The sequence below is a fragment of the Hyperoodon ampullatus genome (genome assembly GCF_949752795.1).
Source record: "Hyperoodon ampullatus genome assembly, chromosome: 4".
Lineage (NCBI taxonomy): Eukaryota > Metazoa > Chordata > Mammalia > Artiodactyla > Ziphiidae > Hyperoodon > Hyperoodon ampullatus.
In genome coordinates, this window is record NC_136917.1 from 13917391 (window position 1) to 13937671 (window position 20281).

At 38.5% G+C, this 20281-nt stretch overlaps 1 pseudogene across 1 annotated transcript; it reads right to left on the reverse strand.

Moving 5' to 3' along the window:
• Positions 1-15347: 15347 nt before the first annotated feature.
• Positions 15348-15945, reverse strand: LOC307052300 (COMM domain-containing protein 2-like; annotated as a pseudogene). The gene has a single exon. The product of its transcript is annotated as a COMM domain-containing protein 2-like (transcript).
• Positions 15946-20281: the final 4336 nt, after the last annotated feature.

Consider the following 20281-nt stretch of genomic DNA (forward strand, 5'->3'; position numbering starts at 1 on the left):
TTACCAGATGCAGAGAGGCTGGGCAGGCAAAAGCAGCAGCAGCCCACCTTGAGGCGATCCATTGTCTCATACATCCTTGGAATAAAGGTTTAATCTTGAGGGACCACAGCCCTTCAGGATACAGACTCACTACACTTCATACAGTCTGCAATTGCTGAATCATTCAAAGTGTCACACAGACAGTCTCAAAATTTGTAACTCTGAATCGATTATATTACTTAGTTAAATATAACAATAAAACCCAGTCATTAGCTACAAGTAAGATTTTAAAACAGTTAATGTTTGTAAATTGACTTATGTAGACATTTAATTCATATTAAAAACTCTAATTTGCATTATAGTCTTGGGTTTCGTTAGGGGGGTGGGTGAGATTGGGATTTTCACTTGGTTGGTTTTGTTCTTACGTGCATATATCAGCTGCTGGGAATCCTGAAGTTCCGAGTGGTATGTAATGAAAAATAGTCATCCTGGGATGTTTCCACTAACAAGTGTAGAGGAATTACAGGCAACACATTTATCTGCTAATTACTGCCATGAAATATGCTTTGCTAGCAGGTAAATGTAATCCTACGATGATGGCAAATGCATGGCTGGTGAGTTTCACTGCCCTATCACACACAAACATCATGAACTGGTCATGGCACTTGTTCCTACTATTATCCAATGTGGCCTCAGAATCCTCCTCAACCCAGTGCTTCGAGGAAACACAATCAATCAAATGTAGTTAGAAACCAGGATGATCTGTGTGAGCTTGGAAGAGTTATTTAATCTTACTAAGTCTTAATTAACTTGCTTATACTTATGAAATGTACTTGTGCTTGACAAAATGTAGTTAAATGATAGTGATGATGATGAAGATTGCCTTTAGATAATATCTAAATATAATTGCCTCCAAAATTTTTCTCCAGAGATTAGTGGTGAGGTGGGCAGCATAAGTGATTCCTTTTTTGGTTTATTTCAGACTCTCTCAGTGTATCGGAAAGGGGTTTCCTAGTTACTATGCAATGTTTACTTCATAAATGTTCAAGATTAGAACATTCAGATGAAAAACTATACATTCTGTAAGAACCCATGGAGGGATGTACTGTCCATTCTGTCCCACAGTGTCCTTTATACAATGATTCATGTGATAAATGCCTAAGTTTGGTTCCAGGAAAAAGTTTGCACAGAAAAAATGTGTATGCTTTCCATTGTCACAAAACCAAAAGTAAGTAACCCAACATGTTTCCACTTTGCCTTCACTGCCAGGAAGCTCGTGCCAAAAATGTATTACCCAAGTGTTATAATTAGCCCTGATCAGGTGCCTGAAGACATCAACTCCTTTTGAGTCAGATGTGTCAGTTTTCTTTTTTCTTTAAATGGTTTATTTTATACTGATTGAATCTGCAAACTTCTTTAATCCCACTGGAAGAGTTGGGTCACCTGACCATTTAAAGTCTCTTTCAACTATTAAATTCTATGAACTCTTCAATAAACCTCAATCATCAAAGCAAAAATGATTAGTTCTAAACAAGATATATGGGCTCTGGCACCCAAATAAATGGGAAAGAGATGAAGCGATTTAAAATGTATTCGAAACTTACTGTAGGTTAAGCAGTCTACAACCATAACTGGTATTCTAGATGTTCTTGCTAGGTTGTGGGTATAAATGTGGCCAGGTTGCCATTTCTAGTCACATCTGTAGCTCAGTGCCCCCATGCTATCACTCCTTATTACAGAAGAAGAATCTAGGCTCAGACAGGTTAATTTTATTTGACCAAGATCACAAAGCCAGTGAGTGTCAGAGTTGAAACTCAAAGCCAAGTTGGCTATGTTCTTTCCATGACACACCTGTGTGAAATGGATTGTAGAACACGCCTTTCCTGTTCCTCTAATGTGGTCAGTATCTATTTCCTGAACCTACACTAGACCATTTCTATTATAATGCTTCCAAAATCAACTTCTCACTCTGACAAATGCCAAGGACAGCAACCAATAGCTTAAAAACCAGCCTCCCAGTCTCTTATCTAGGCCAGAGTGGCAAGGAGAGAAGGACTCATAGGGCAGATTTGAAACCAAGATAGAATTTGGAGGCTTTTATTTTTAGTGTTATTTTCTATGAATATTCTAATAGAAATATGGTTCATAAAAATCATAAAGCATACAGAGGCTTCCCTGGTGGTGCAGTGGTTAAGAATCCACCTGCCAATGCAGGGGACACGGGTTGGAGCCCTGGTCCAGGAAGATTCCACATGCCACGGAGCAACTAAACCCGTGCACCACAACTACTGAGCCTGGGCTCTAGAGCCTGAGTGCCACAACTACTGAAGCCCATGCTCCTAGAGCCCGTGCTCCTCAATAAGAGAAGCCACCGCAATGAGAAGCCCATGACCATAACGAAGAGTAGCTCCCGCTCGCTGCAACTAGAGAAAGCCCGCATGCAGCAACAAAGACCCAATGCAGCCAAAAATAAATAAATAAATAAATAATTATAAAGCATATACATATATATATATATACACACACATATATATGATTACTGGCTTTATTGGAGGATGAGAAGATAATGACCTTTGGGGATTTTTTATTTCTTGTGTAGCTATAAGCCAACACTAATACAAAAAGTAAGATTGAGAAACTCTATAATAATACTTTCTCTTCATTGAGAGAAAGGTCTCCTCCATCTAAATCATCTGTATGACTGAATTTTCCTGAGATGGGGTGGGGTGAAGAGGCTAGAAATATTCTGAGAGCTATGGGATAAAATGATTTTCTTTGAGGGGAAAAGCATGTTATCTGAATATTGTGCTAGGTTCTAGTCTTCTGGCACTTCAGCCCCCTTGATTCCTTAGAAAAGGGCCAACAGTATCTCCAAGCTCCTGGGAATGTGCCTGGAGGAGACCTGGCTAGGCTGGGTGTCCCAATATGTACTCTCCCCTGATCTATCACTAGAAGACATGGACTAAGTCATCTCACACTTCCAAGAAACTTTATTTCCCCAGAATCACAGAATTTAAGAGGCTGAAAACACCCTGAAGACCTGGCCAGTATTTTTAATACTTATTTTTAAGCTATGGAACCCTTCGTGTGTATATATAAACATAACAAGTTGAAAAAATATTGTCTTGACATTTGACACCCTAATCCCTATTAGGGAAGAAACTATTATTGTTTGGAAAACACCTTGGTAAACATACTTGGGATATGACATCAGCAGGAGCCAGGACCTCAGAGGAGGAAGAAGACAAACTATTCTGGTTGAGAATAGAGGGGGGTTATAGGCAAGTTTTTGTTTTTGTTCCTGAATGGGAGGAGGAGAGGTAAGTGAGGAGCAAAAAGAATGGAGAAGGGAGTGAGAGGAACCAGAAATTAAAATAATAATAGCTTAATTTTCTTTCCCTTTCTTCCGTCCTTCCTCCCTCCCTCCCTTCCTTCCTTTCTTCCTTTTCTCTCCCTCTATCTATCTATCTATCTATCTATCTATCTATCTATCGTACCTGACCCTGTTGTAATCATTTTAGTTATATTAACTCATTTCATCCTCAAACCAATCCTGTGAGTAGATATTACTATAGTCCTCATTTTACATATGAGAAACTGAAGCACAGAAAGGCTAGGTAATTTACCCAGGTCCTACAACTAGCAAACATGAGCAGGCAGGGAATAGGTGAAATGGCATCTTAAAAATAATAATGTCTGCTCTTCCATATGAAGTTAATTTGCCTTTTTGCAAAATAAAACTTTTTCTGTTTCCTGAACCCCGCCCACACCCCTACCAAAAATGTCTTCTGTAAAGTCTATAAATGCTTTGGGCGATTGAGTTAGCTTCTGATGGAATTCAAAGAAAGAGTCAAGTTCCATGACTGGGCACAGTACAATTTCAAGGGGTGATGCAGCAGCCTGGGAGATAGAGGAGGCTCCCACTTCCAGGAGCTCACCGAAGCTTGGGCAGGGTTTGTACCTTGGAATTAGTGGATTTTAGGCAATTTAACCTGGATCTAAGGGGACAAGGAAAACTCAAATGACATCTGGAACGCCAGTAGAAACAGCACTCCACTGGCTGGAACTGGGTGGGGACCAGCGCCCTGCCAGGAGAGCCTCCCACCTGCTCCAACAGCAGCCTGTAAGTCACCACATAGACCATCAGATTCCACAGATTTAGGACTTCTCTCTTACTGATGAACAAACTGAGAAGGACACTCCCTAAGAGGCTGCAAACTAGATTTTGTTTAAGTTTGCCCTGACCAGTGTTTTATAACACCAAGTCACTAGTATTTAAAATGGGGGGATTTTGCATCTTAAAGGTCAGGATTTCCTGCTTGTCTTGAAAATCTGAAAAACTGTGCTGTCTTCCAGCAGAACAACACTTCACCAGAGCTGGGGCTCACCATCCATTGTGCGTGGGGCATGAAATTTCCAGAGTGACATGGTCCCGGCTCTGCCTGATTTATCCATTTACTGCCTGATCAAGCGGTGGATTGGAAGCTCCTGAGAGAGCACACAACAGAGTGTCAATGCAGACCTGAACTCAAACCTCCGGCTCCCCTTTTCAGAGCTTTACTGTATCATAGAGATCAGAGACCCGCACCAAAGTTTGTCTTACCAATGTATTCCGGTGTCTGGTACAGTTCTTGGCACGTCAGAAGAACTCAATGCATATTTCTTAACTCATGGATAAATGGATGGAGGGATGGATGGATGAAAGCTCATAGTGGCCAATGAGCAGAAGGAGGTATACCCCATTTCTCCTCCTACCATTACCACCATCACCAAACAGCCTCACACACAGGCAAGTGTCTCTGTTGACTTCACCCCTGCAAGACACAGCTGCTTTATCACGGCCTGAAGCTCCCTACTAGGGAAGAAATGCACCACCCCTTCTTCTTAAGTATCAACTGTTCCAGTCAGTTCCCAGGGTCATGCTTCTCAGACTGGGGACCTGAAGAGGACAAGCCAACCCAAACCAAAAGCAGGGGTGTGGACAACTCAGAGTCTTCAAAAGATGATGGGGCCCAAGGAATCAGATGCTGAGTCATCCTGATAAACCCCAGATCCCAAGGCATAGCCCTGTGCAGCTTAGCTGTTGGCTGGATGGCATTTTAAGCCTTAATTATTATTCTGTTTTATACTTGCAGCCTCAGAGCCTTGCTAGTAAAGTGCTTTCAAATGTTTGGGAAGTCAGTTGCATTCAAGTTTATCCTCTTACTGTTTGGTTGACAGGAACTATTTGTAAACGGAGCACCCTGCCAGTTACCAGCATTTATTTGCAGTTATATCACGAATGTTTTTCAAACTTGTGTTTATCTATAATTTGACACATCAAGAGGACTTTTGCTCTTGGCCCGAGCTCCTGCCAAGGCAAATGGTGATGTGTTAATGTTACTTTCATCAGACCTTCACACACCTAATGGCTGACTCTCATATCTCCCTGGCATCAGGTTTACCCAAACTGATGTTAAGAGAGCAACTGAACACATATGTGACAAATAGGAGAGCCCAAGTAAGAGAAAAGGGGGTGGCATGGGGGGCAAGCTCTGCTTGGAGCAATGTTTTAAATAAAGGGCTGTTTTCAGAGAAGCTGGCTCTGACATCCACAAAGGCAATTTGGCAAAAGACCTAGTTACTGTCTCATCCACCTCCTTACTGATTATGATGATTGCTCTCTGCTTTGTTGTTAAACTCAGAGGAAGATATGTCGGCACCTGAAAGGCATCTGTTTCACTCGGCTTGCTTACCCACCATTTCAGTTAAGTCCTGGGAAATCCTACCTTGGCCGATTTGTGGAGAAAAGCTCTCCATAGGAAAGATAAATGCTTTTTGTGATGGATCCTGAAAATCATAGTACTTCATAGCTGGAAGGAGACCCTCAGAGATGATCTAGTCCAAAACCCAGCTTATCTAATTCATGTATTCATTCAACAAATATTTGCCAAGCTCCTTCCACATGCCAGGTACTATTCAACTCGATGGGGAAATATTGAGAACAAAACAGACAAGGCTCCTCTTTTATGGAGCAAGCAAACAAAGAGCATAATTTCAGGGAGTCTTAGTTTCTATGAAGAAGACAAAAATAGGATAATGTGATAAAGAGTGATTGGAGAAGTGGTTCTTTCAACAGGCAGAGCTGGAGAGGAGGCAATACTGGAGCTGAGATTAAGTGACAAGAAACTGGCCAAGCAAAGATCTTTGGGAAGGCAGACAGAGGAAAGTGCGGGTGCACAGGCTCTGGGAGAGAACAAGTTTTGCATGCCAGAGAACAGAAAGCTGCCTATGAAACGGAAGCTTACAAGGTGAAGTTGGGGAGGAGCAGGGACCAGGTCAGGTAGGGGCCTGGGAATGATGATGAGGCAAGAAGAGTAAAGGGACTGACTGTCTGTCATATAGTACAGGTCTCTCCCCCAGACTCAGAATTTTTTACCCAACTCATGTAGTCCCTAAAACAAAAGCCACCATCCTTTCTCTCATTATATTTTCCCACCAGATATGTGCCCTAGGAGACATAGGATATGGAAAAATATGTCTTGGCACAAGACAGAGAGATTAATATTAATTAATATGTCACTCACATAATGAAAATCACTTGATTAAAACGATCTCTCAGCCTGAGATGTTTTATGTGCTTGTTTCTCCATATGTCTTTTTTTTTTAGGAGAAGAAAATCTCTATTTCCAGCATTTCCCAAAATTCACCAATTTGTGAGTCATCTTTGGAGCGCATGCCATATCCATGTCCCATCTTTACTATTTCCTACTTAATATTTTTGTTTAAGCTGACTTACTGTTTTATAATTTTTCCTCCTGCCCCAATCAATAACATTCATAAAATTATCAGTTTGATGTGCTAATTTTTTATTTTATTACATATAAAATAATTATATATTTAAAGTTTAAGAGTTCTGACTTTTGTACCACCTAAAATCATACCCTATGGGTAAAATTTTTAGGGGAAAAACCCCAATCCTGTGTCCAACAGGGGCATGGTGTCTCAGAAGGTTAGGGATATAAGCATTCTCTCTCTGTTTCTACCTTTTATTTTTGTTCCTGACATAAACATTTATGCCAACTTTCAATTGCTGTTCTTATCTCAATGATAGAATATACAAAATCTCCAGAATGCCTTATTTATGAAAAACATAGGATTCCTAAATGAGAATAAGTAACACAACCACCAACTCTCTTGGAAAGTGCCACCCACTTTCAGGTGGTGGCTGTAGAAGAACAGGGGAGAAGACAGGCATCCCCTCTGGAAAGCCCTATCAAGTGGCAGAGGCACATGCATGCCACAGACCCAGCAGAGCAAAACGTATCCACAGGCAATATTTGCCAAAACCAAGCTCATTTTAAAAATCATTACTTAAATCTTTATTTTAAAAACATTTACATAAGTAAAGAGAATAGTATAGTGACCACTCATGCACCCATCACCCACTTTCAAGAATTATCAACTGACGGCCAACCTTGTTTCCTCTATGCTCACACCCATTGCTTCCTCCCCAGTGGATTATTGTAAGGCAAGTCACAGACGTTGTTTTATTTTATCTGTAAATATTTCAGTATGTGCCTTTAAAAGGAGTCTGATTTTGACTATAATCACAATACTATAATCACAACACTAGTATCACACTTAACAAAATTAATAATTCTTTAAATATCATAAAATGGCTAGTGTTCAAAACATATTTTTTTAGAGTTGTTTTGTTCAAATCAGGATCCAAACAAGATCCACATAATCCATCTGATTGGTATATTTCATAAGTCATTTTAAATCAATAACACTTCCCCCCACCCAACTTCCCCTTGCCTTTTTCTTGCAACTTTTTTTAGTGAAAGAAACCAGACCATTGTCCTAAAGAATTTCCCGTATTCTGGACCTTTTCTGGTTGCATCCTTGGACTGTGTGTAACATAGTCCTCTGTTCTCCAGTTGTCCTACAAATTGGTGTTTAACTCTACAGCTGCTCTGTCCAAAACAGCAGCCACTCACCACGTGCCTGTTGAGCACCTGAAATGTGGTTAGTCTGAATGGAGATGTTCTGTAAGTGTAAAATACACACCAGATTCCAAAAACAGTACAAAAAAGTAAAATATTTCATTAATAATGTTTATATTGATTATATGTTGAAATAACAGCACCTTGTTTATATTGGGGCTGAATAAAATATATTATTAAATTAATTTCTACCTGTTCCTTTTTATTTATTAATGTGGCAACTAGAAAAATTTTAATCACATATGTTGCTTACATAGTTCACATAGTTACATAGTTCATAGATCTTTCAGTGAGAATATTTCATATACTACAAGGGGGTACATAGAAAGACTGGTTACCTCTCTTTTTCTGTGGTAAGAACGATCAGTGTAGTCAGCCTGATCCATCCATTTTAAAATTACCTATCAGCCTCTCACCTAACAGTTTTAGCAGCAATTGATAACTATCACCTTAATGAGAGTTTCTTGCCCTCAGCACTATTAGCATTTTGGGCAAGATAATTATTTGTTGGGGCTGCCCTGTGCATTGTAGGATGTATAGCAGCATCCCTAGTCTCTGCCTGCTAGATGCCAATAGTATCTCTCCCTGCCTCCAGTTGTGACAATAAAAATGTCTCTAGATATTGCCAAATATGACCTGTGGGGCAAAATCACCTTCCCTACCATCCCACCTCCATCCCCAATTTGAAAATCACTGGTCTAGAGCCCTTATCTCAGTGGAGCCAAACACAAATTCAACCTTTTCAGTGAAGTCTTCCCCTAACACCATCTTCCTACAACCAAAAATCAACCCCTTCAACTCTGTATTTCCCTAGCACTCTGTGACATTCTAGTAGCATTTATTGCATTATTTTACAATTGTTTGGGTCTGTTCCCTTCCCTAGAATGTGAGCTCCTCAAGGGCAGCCTCCACACCTTTGTATTTGTACTGTCTGAAAGAGTATCTTAATGTAGGGCTCAATGGATGAAATGCCTAATCAAGGCAAGACGCCAGAACCTCTGAGTTCCCTGATCCCACTAAGAAGAAAAGCATGACTGCCCATCTGATTGCTCAGGAACCATTTCTGAAGTTTGCCTATTAGAGGGCCCTTGTGTCGAATGTACTGTTTGTGAGAAGAAGTTTGTGGAGTCAGACCTGTCATTATAATTGAGAATTTATTCATTCGTTCAAGAAACATACTGAGCACCAACTACTGGACAAACATTTTTTCCCTCAAAATTAGAGATAGGTGAAGAACAAGCCAGAAAAGGTACTCCCCGAAAAAGCTATATCCTAATGCTAGGGGGATGTGCCTGAGGTGTCAATAAACAAATACACAAATAAATACATAGATAAACAAGATAATCTCAATTTGGGATTATAAGTGTATAAAGAAAATAAACAACATTATATGATAAAGAGTACAGAATGGGAAACAATTACTTTTAGATAGAGAAAGAATGAGGTGGAGAAAGCCATGAACAAAACACGGAAGGGCATTCCAGGCAGAAAAAAGAGCAAATGCCAGGACTCTGCAATAGAAAAGAGCTAGATGTGTTCAAATAACAGATTGCAGGTCAGGGCGACTGGAGCACACTGAGAGGGACATGTGGAACAAGACAGCTCAGAAGCATGGGCAGGACAGCGTAGACCATGGGCAAGTTTTGGACTTTAAGAATGAGAAGAAGGTGTTGAATAGCTTAGGAAATAGATTTGGGGACTTCCCTGGTAGCACAGTGGTTAAGAATCCGCCTGCCAGTGCAGGGTTTGAGCCCTGGTCCGGGAAGATCCCACATGCCGTGGAGCAACTAAGCCTGTGTGCCACAACTACTGAGCCTGGGCTCCAGAGCCCCCGAGCCAGAACTACTGAAGCCCGCGCACCTACAGCCCATGCTCCACAACAAGAGAAGCCACCGCTATGAGAACCCCGCACACGGTTACGAAGAGTAGCTCCCGCTCGCTACAACTAGAGAAAGCCCGCGCACAGCAGCGAAGACCCAATGCAGACAAAAATAAAATTAATAAATAAATTTATTTTTTTAAAAAAGAAAATAGATTTGATTACACAATTTACATTTAAAAAAGAATAGCTTTATTGAGATATAATCCATGTACTATAAAATTCATCCCTTTTAAAGTGTACCGTTTAGTAGTTTTCTGTGTTCACAGAGTTGTGCAGCCATCACCACTATCTAATTTTAGAATATTTTCATTACCTCAAAAAGAAACCCCACTCCCCATTCTCTCTTACCCCCAGACCCTGGCAACTACTGATCTACCTTCTCTGTGGATTTGCCTATTCTATATATTTCACATAAACGAAAACATATAATAAATATGTGGCCTTTTGTGTCTGGTTTCTTTCACTTAGCATAAAGTTTTCAGTGTTCGTTTATGTTGTAGCATGTATCAGTACTTTGTTTCTTTTTATGGCTGAATAATACTGCATTCTATGGATATACTACTTTTATTTATCCATTCATCTGTTGATGGACACTTGGGTTGTTTTCATTTTTTGTCTATTATGAAAAGTGCTACTATAAACCTTCGTATAAAAGTTTTTGTGTGGACATTATTGTCATTTCTCTTGGGCATATGACTAAGAATGGAATTATTGAGTCCTGTGGTAACTCTGTGCTTAACTTTTCAAGGAATTGCTGGACCATTTTTCCAAAATGACTAAACAATTTTACAATCCCACCAGCAATATATGGTTCACCTCCACATCCTTGCCAAGACCTGTCATTGTTTGTTTTTTTAGCCATCTGAGTGGAATAGAGGAGTATCTCGTGATTTTGATTTGCATTTTCATAATGACTAATGATTTGAGGATATTTCCAAGTACTTCTTGGACATTTTTACATCTCCTTTGAAAAAAATGCCCATTCAAACTTTTTGCCCATTTTTAATTGGGTTATCTGTCTTTTTATTTTTGAGTTGGAAGAGTTCTTTATATTTTCTAGATACAAATCTTTTACTGGATATATAATTTGCAAATATTTCTCCTCATTCTGGAAGTTGTCTTTTCACTTTCTTGATGGTATCCTTTGAAGCACAAACGTTTTTAATTTTGATGAAGTCCTATATTTCCTTTTGTCTCTTGTGCTTTTGGTGTTATATCTAGTAAGGCTTTGTCTAACCTAAGGTCACAAAGATTTACTCCTGTATTTTCTTGTAAGAGTTTTGTTTTAACTCTTACATTTAGGCCTATGATCCACTTGAATTAATTTTTGTATGTTGTGTGAGAAAAAGGTCCCACTTCATCTTTTGCATAAAGTTATCTAGTTGCCCCAACACCATTTGTTAAAAAGATTATTCTTTTCCCATTCAATGGTCTTGGCACCCTTATCAAAAATCAGTTGACAATAAATGTGAGAGGTTGTTTATGGATTCTCAATTCTGTTCCATTACCTATATGTCAATCTTATGCCAGTACCACATGGTCTAGATTACTATAGATTTGTAGTAAGTTTTGAAATTGAGAAGTGTGCGTCTCCCAGTTTTGTTCTTCTTTTCAAGATAATTTTGGTTATCCTGGTTCTCTTATACTTCCACAAGAATTTTAGGCTCAGCTTTTCAATTTCTGAAAGGAGGCCAACCGAAATTTTGGTAGAAATAGTGTTGAATCTGAAGATTAATTTGGGGAGTACTGTCATCGTTAAGTCTTTCAAACCAAGAAAATAGGATGATTTCTCTTTTATTTATGTCTTCTTCAATTCCTTTAGACAATGTTTTGTGCTTTTCACTATGCATGTTTTGCACATCTTTTGTTAAGATTATTCTTAACTATTTTATTCCTTTTGATGCTATTGGAATTTTAAACATTTCATTTTGGATTGTTCATTAGTGTATAGAAATACAATTGATTTTCATATACTGATCTCATACCTACAACCTTGCTGAACTCATTTACTAGTTCGATAGTGTGTGTGTCTTTTTTTTTCTTTTTTTTTTTTCTAATTGCCTTGGCTAGAATTCCTATAACAGTGTTGAATAGAAGTGGAAAGAGTGGCATATTTCTCTTGTGCATTACCTTAGGGGTAAAGTTTTAAGTCTCTCACTATTAGGTATGATTTAGAAGTGTGTATTTTACAGATGTCCTTTATCAAGTTGAAGAAATTACCTTTGATTGCTACTTTGTTAGGTATTTTTATCACAAAAGGGTATATAGTATTTTGTCAATGGCTTTTTGGAGTCAACAGTATTACCATATGTTTTTTGTTATTTATTCCCTTAATATGATGTATTACATTGATTGACTTTACTGTGTTGATTCAATTTTGTATTTGCATTCTTGGGACAAGTCTCACTTGGTCGTGGTTGTATAATCCTTTAAATATGTTGCTAGATTCAGCTTGCTATTATTTTGTTAAGGATTTTTGCATTTATATTCATAAGGGATATGGTCTGCGGTTTTCTTGTGATGCCTTTGTCTGGTTTTGGTATCAGAGTAATACTGGTTTCATAGAATATATTAGGCAGTGTTCCCTCTTTTTTATTTTTATTTTTTTCTAAGAGTTTGCAAAGGATTAGTATTCTTTTTTAGACATCTGGTAGATTTCAATAGTGAAGCCATCTGGGCCTGGGTTTCTCTTTGTGAGAGTTTTTTTTATTATTACTAATTCATTCTATTTACTTATTATAGGTCTGTTCAGATTGTCTATTTCTTCTTGAGTCAGTTTTGGTAGTTTGTGTCTTTCTAGGAATTTGTCCATTTTTCCTGTGTTATCTATTTTGTTAGCATACAATAATTCAAACTATTCCCTTATAATACTTTTTATTTCTGTAAGTTCAGTAGTGATGTCCTCTCTTTCTCTCCTGAGTTGAGTAATTTGAGTCCTTCTTTTTTTTTTCTTGTTCAGTCTGGCTAAAAGTTTGTCAATTTTATTGATTTTTCAAAGAATCAACTTTTGGTTTCATGGAGTTTTTTTCTATTGTTTTCTAATTTTTTTTCACTACCTTCCACACTCATCTGAATTATTTTCTTCCTTCTGCTAGCTTTGGGTTTAGTTTGCTGTATTTTTATAGTTTCTCAAAGTGGCAGTTTAGGCTATTGATTTAAGATCTTTTTTAATATAAGAAATTACATGTAAAATTTCTATCTAAGCACTACTTTTGCTTTATCCCATAAGTTTTAGAATGCTCTGTTTTCATTTTCATTAATCTCAAAGTCTTTTCTTATTTCTCTTGTGATTTCTTCTCTGACCCATTGTCTATTTTAAGAGCATGTTGTATAATTTCCACATATTTGTGAATTCCCCAAATTTCCTTCTGTTATTAATTTTTAATTTCAATCTATCATGGTTTGAGAACATACTTTATATGTTTTAAATCCTTCTAACATTTTTTTGGCTTGTTTTGTGGCTTAAAGTATGGTTTATCCTAGAGGATGCTTCATGTGTGCTTGAGAAGAATGTCTGTTCTACAGCTATTGAGTGTTCTATAAATATGTTAAGTGTCTAATTGGCTTATAGTGTTATACAAATCTTCTATTTCCTTTATTTTCTATGTGGTTGTTCTAGCTATTATTGAATGTAGGGTATTGAAGTCTCCAATTATTATTGTTCAATTGTCTATTTCTCCTTGCACTTCTGTCAGTTTTTGCTTCATGTATTTTCAGCTCTGTTGTTAGGTGATATGTTTGTAATTTTTATGTCTTTTTCCTTACGGATTGACACCTTTGTCATTACAAAATCTCCTTCTCTGTTTCTATGACACTTCTTGTCTTAAACTCTATTTTGTCTCATTTTAGGATAGTCGTCCCTCCCATTCTCATCCCCAGTTATCTTTGGTTATTCTTTGCATGATATCTCTTTTTATATCATTTTTTCAACCTATTTATGTATTTGAAGCTAAATATGTCTCTTTTAGACAGAATACAGTTGGACAATGTTTTATAAAATCCATTTGCCAATCTCTGCCTCTTGATTAGAGTGTTTAGTTCATTTTGCTATTTGTTTTCTATATGTTTTATATCTTTTTTGTTCCTCTAGTCCTCTGTTATTTCCTTCTTTTGTGTAAAATAGATATTTGCTAGTATACCATTTTAATTCCCTTGAGATACACACACACACACACACACACACACACACACACACACACACGACTTTGAGATTAATGAAAATGAAAACACAGCATCCCAAAATTTACAGGATGAAGTGAAAGCAGTACTCAGATAGAAATTTTACCTGTTAACTCCTTATATTGAAAAAGATCTTAAATCAATAGCCCAAACTGCCATTTGAGAAACTACAATATATATTTGTGTATATATATATTTTTTCAACTTTATAAGGAAGAAGGGATATTTATTTGGAATGGTCTCTCTTTGCCCTCTTTGTACTTTATTCAAACAAAATTATTACAATTATAATTTATAACCAGATAATTAAGAATTGATTACATTACGCCTGCATCCATTGTTTATAAATGTAAATAACAGTGTGTCACTTTTTTTTTTTTTAGCTGTGCCACGCAGCTTGTGGGATCATAGTTCCCCAACCAGGGATTGAACCTGGGCCCTGGCAATGAAAGTGCCAAGTCCTAACCACTGGACAGCCAGTGAATTTCTACTGTGTATCTCTCAGATGCTTTGGTTAACAGGAAAAAAAGCAGTCCTTGATAAAATGCAATATTTTCACACAAAGCTGTGTACCATTTAAGTTTATTAGCCATGGCAACTTAAACTTAAGCAACATAGTAAGTACTTATTATATTCACATGCAAAGAAAAATGCATGAACTGCCTAAATGATATAGAATTAAAAAGAATTAACATTCACTTCCAACTATTCTGTGGCTATTAACATCATGTGGTGCCTTTAAAGGTCAAAAACAATAAGCTGTCTAGAAATATTCAGAATAGTAATAGTATTACATCGTGAATTTTATTTTCAAATTTAGGTCAATAAGAAGGAAAATAATAAAGTTAAGTAGTCAAAAGGAGGATCTAAAAAAGTATAGTCATTTATATAAACAGAGGATTTGAACAGGACATATTCACTTCCAGTTGATTCAATCCAATTTACACATTTAAAATAGAAAATACATGTTTTTTTTTGTTTTTTTTTTTTGTTTTTTGGCCATGCTGCGAGGCTTGCAGGATCTTAGTTCCCCAACCAGGGACTGAACCCCAGCCATCGCAGTGAAAGTGCTGAGTCCTAACCACTGGATCAACAGGGAATCCCCAAAATATATCTTAATTGTCAAGAAGCTGAAGACATTTAGCACCAGGAAAGGAACTTTACTTAGCCTTTGATCATGACCTCAATTTCTTGACATAGGAAAAGAAATTTTATGAAATCTCTATGTATTTATCACTATCAAAAGAATTTTGAAAAGTAACTGCTACATATCATCAATTCACAAGCGATTCAAAGGGAAGAAAACCTTAAAACTGGGACTACTTGATATTGCGCACAGCTCTCCTACGGTGGTCTGTTTTCATCTCCTTCAAGGCTTGCTCCAGTTGCTGAACCAAATGGAGCAGGGTGGCTGGGTGTGTCTGCAGAACTTGGGTGTTATGATCTCCATTCTATTAAGGTGGAGCTTTATAGTCACTGTTGGTTTAATCTGTTGCCTGAAGCTTCTGCTTGCAAGCTGTACATCTAGTTGCCATTCAAGGGCTGTGGTAACTGGGGAGGTCTGGTGCTGATTCACTCAGGATAGTTCTGATCTCCTTTCTGTTGTCCAGATAAAGCTGAAGCAACAGTTTGTTCAATTCTTCAGAGAATCACAGAACAAAAATAGTCTTGGAAATCCAGTTCACAAATCATAAGCTTTGAACTTTCAGTGAGGAGGTATATTAATTCTTCCACACCATGTTGGACAGTGTCACTACTCACGCTGAGCTTTCTCGCAGCGCCTTCGTAGATCTTGGGGTTCGAGCCTCACCTCGGGAACTCCACCACAATTCGCCCAAACTCAGAGACCACCGTGCTGTCCACTTGAGGCAGGAAGGCCAGGCGCTCCTTGTGCTCCTCCGACAGGTCCAGTGGCATCTTCACCGGGCGGCCAATTTCATCCATATTTTTTTTAAGTTAGTCTTAGTGGTTGCCCTGGCATGTTATTTTTTAAATTAATTAATTGATTGATTAATTAATTAATTTATTTTTGGCTGTGTTGGGTCTTCGTTTCTGTGCGAGGGCTTTCTCTAGTTTCGGCGAGTGGGGGCCACTCTTCATCGCGGTGCGCGGGCCTCTCACTGTGGCGGCCTCTCTTGTTGCAGAGCACAGGCTCCAGACACGCAGGCTCAGTAGTTGTGGCTCACGGGCCTAGTTGCTCCGCAGCATGTGGGATCTTCCCAGACAAGGGCTCGAACCAGTGTCCCCTGCATTGGCAGGCAGATTCTCAACTACTGCGCCACCAGGGAAGCCCTGCCCTGGCATCTTAACTTAAAACAATTTAGTTCAGATTAATACCAACTTATTTTCAATAGTATGTGAAAAAACTGCTCAAATAAATAAAATTCCTTTCCCCCTCTTCATGCTATTATTGCCATACAAATTACATGTTTACACATTATAAGCGCATCAATAGTTTTATAATTATTGCTTTATGCAGTGTTTTTAAAATCAGATAATAGAAAAAAGTTACAAACAAAAATACATTTATACTTTCTTTTATATAATATTTATCTATGTAAATGGTAACTATGTAGTTACCATTACTGGTGCTCTCTAAATCTTGTGAATTCAGTTTACTGTCTAGTGTCCTTTTATTTCAGCCTGAAGGACTTCCTTTAGTATTTCTTGTAGGGCAGGTCTGCTAGTAATAAATTCTCTGTTTTTATTTTTCTGAGAATTACTTAATTTCTCCTTTGTTACTGAAGGATAATTTTCTGGTCACAGAATTCCTAATAGATAGTCTTTGTTTTGGCACATTGAATATGTCATCTCACTGCTTTCTGGCCTCCAAAATTCTGAAGAGAAATCAGTTTTAATTATTACTGAAGATACCTAGAACATGATTGGTTGTTTTTCTCTTGCTACTTTCAAGATTTTCTCTTTGTCTTTCAACAGTTTCACTATGATATATTTAGGTGTATATCTCTTTGAGGTTTTCCTACTTGGATTCATTGAGCATCTTGAATATGTAGATTAATGGTTTTCACCAAATTTGAGATTTTGGCTATTGTTTATTCAAATATTCTTTCTTCCCCTTTCTCTTTCTCCTCTCCTTCTAGGATTCCCATTTTGGTAGGTTTGATGTTTCCTACAAGATTCTGAGGCTCTGTTCATTTTTCTTCATTCTTTTTCCTTTCTGTTCCTCAAAATAGTTAATCTCAATTGATGTATCTTCAAGTTTGCTGATTCTTTCTTTTGCTGGCTGAAATATGCTCTTGAGCTCCTCTAGTGAATTATTCATTTAAGTTATTTTATTTTTCAACTCCAGAATTTTTATTTTTTTTTATTTATTTATTTATTTATTTTTTTTTTTTTTTGCGGTAGGCGGGCCTCTCACTGCTGTGGCCTCTCCCGTTGCGGAGCCCAGGCTCCGGACGCGCAGGCTCAGCGACCATGGCTCACGGGCCCAGCCGCTCCGCGGCATGTGGGATCCTCCCAGACCGGGGCACGAACCCGCGTCCCCTGCATCAGCAGGCGGACTCTCAACCACTGCGCCACCAGGGAAGCCCAGAATTTTTATTTTTTAAATTAATTTCTACCTCTATATGGATATTCTTTATTTTGGAAATATTTTTATACTTTACTTTTTACACAGCTTCTTTTATTTCTTTGAACTTTTTATAGTAGCTGCTTTAAGGTATTTATCCAGTAAGCCCAATGTCTGAGATTCCTCAGGGACAGTTTGTATTGACTTCCTTTTTTCTTGTATATGAGCTGTACTTTCCTGTTTCTTTGCATGTATTGTAATTTTGTGGAAAACTGAACATTTAAAATAAGATATGTAACAACTCTAGAAATCGGATACTACTCTCCTCCCAGAGTTTCTCATTGCTGCTGTTCACTTAGTGACATTTCAGAATTAATTCTTTGAAGTCTGTATTCTTTATTGTGTGGGACTGCTGAAGTCTCTAGTTGGTTAGCTTAGTGTTCAACTAATGACTGGACAGAGATATCCTTAAATGCCTTGAAATAATATGTCTCTCAGCCTTCACCAGAGGTTCTGTGTGTTTGTTGGGGCATTCTGTCAACACTCCAACAGGCAGTTGACAACTCTGCCTTAGCCTTCACTTACTGATTGTGCAGATCATCAGGGTCAGACAGATGTGTGATTGGGGTCTTCTCATGTCTTTCCTGGGCATGTGTACTGCCCTTCACATATGCATGGCCTTCTAGATTCCCAGGAATATGTCATAGCTTTTTTTTTTTTTTTAATAAATTTATTTATTTATTTATTGGCTGCATTGGGATTTCATTGCTGCGCGCAGGCTTTCTCTAGTTGTGGCGAGCAGGGGCTACTCTTAGTTATGGTGCACAGGCTTCTCATTGTGGTGGCTTCTCTTGTTGCAGAGCACAGGCTCTAGGCATGCGGCCTTCAGCAGTGTGGCACATGGGCTCAGTATTGTGGCTCGTGGGCTCTAGAGCACAGGCTCAGTAGCTGTGGTGGCACACGGGCTTAGTTGCTCCGTGGCATGTGGGATCCTCCCGGACCAGGGCTCAAACCCATGTCCCCTGCATTGGCAGGCGGATTCTTAACCACCGTGCCACAAGGGAAGTCCCTGTCATAGCTTTTAAAATTTCCCTATGGACAGCTCATTCCACAATTTTTCCTTTAAAGATTTTTGGCTGTCAGTCCCTTGTTAGCTTCAACTGATATTGCCACCACAGGCAACTGTGATGTTAAACAATTGCCATTGACTGTTTTTAACAAATTCCCTAGGGATACAGCTGTTCACAAAGACCAGAGGTCTGCATCAGCCAAATACAGACAGTCACTAAGATTGGAGCATTTTTTTGGCCATTAAAAAAAAATTCAGGTTTATTGTGGCATATTACACAGAATGAAATCCACTCTTTTTATTTTTTATCGAAGTATAGTTGATGTACAAAGTTGTGTTAGCTTCAGGTGTACAGCAAAGTGATTCATATATATATGTATATATGTATATATATATACACACACACACACATATATATATTATATATATATATATTTTGAATTAGAGTTTTCTCCAGCTAGTTGTCCAGGAGTGTGATGAAGAAAGGAAAAGGGGATGAGGAAAAGTAATAGGGGAATGAGGAACATGGAAAACCCAAAAAATGACTCCTAGTTCTCTGTGTAGTTGTGGCCTTTACTGAGCTGGGGATACTGGTGGAGGGAAATATCAAGAATTCTAATTTAATCACGTTGGAAACATTTTAGGTTAAGAAAAAAAATTATGCTTCCTATATAGCAAGCTATCAGAACTTACTTTAAAATGTAAACCTATTCATTCTTTCTCATGGGTGCTCAGAGCTCCCCACACAGATATTCATTTCTACATGTTCAAGAAAATGCCACTGTCAGGTGTCTACCATGGACTGTATATCTGTGGGCAGAGTCCTAAGTAGAGCTTTCATCTTCTCCCCTTGAACTGACAAGTTGAACAGGAGATACTCTGCTTTGTCAGCCTTCCACTTAAGACAGAACCTAGTTGTCTCCTGGCTTTGATCAGAGAGGGTCTTCAGAAAGTTTAACAGGTCAGAATGAATTTGATTGCCAGACAGAAACCAGCGTGCCAAAAATAAAGCATTAACCAAAGCCAAGAAAACAGTGTTGGCTGAGGCGTGGCTTAGTATGGGGCTCTAGGTATTTCAAACAGCCAGGTTTGATGGAAACAATTAGGAACAGCTCTAATTGCCTGTCAGGCAACATTGCCATTTGCTGAGGACAGAGCTGATACATTTAGACACAAAGTCTGCCCAGCCTCCGTTGTAGCCTTTCACTTTTGGAGATTGTCTTCTGGTTTCCATTACAATGAAGCTCAAGCTGCCAACCCCATTAAAATGTCAAGGTGGGAGGGAAACGAGGTCTTGAAATAAGTCTTTCAAGGCTATTGCCATGGTTGGTTTTATTTATGGAGGAAGGTTCCTGTACACACTTACTTTACCTTTTCTTTCCCTTAAGTGGTGAAAGCACCAAGTCCCTCAGCCCCATCGCCAGGGAGCTGAGGAGCTGAATTTGTTCTTTCCATGGCAGGGCTAGAGTCAGGTCCACTCTACCCTCTTCTGTTTTTCCCTATACATGGAGGAATGAGTTCAGGTGCTCCGGAGCAACTTTCCTGCACAAGTCCCTTAACCAGTGACTCTCAACCCTTCACAGCATTTGAAAAACCCAATTCCTCAACTAGAAATGGTGTGGCAATCTGGAATTCCCCTTTCCCTCCTCTCTTCA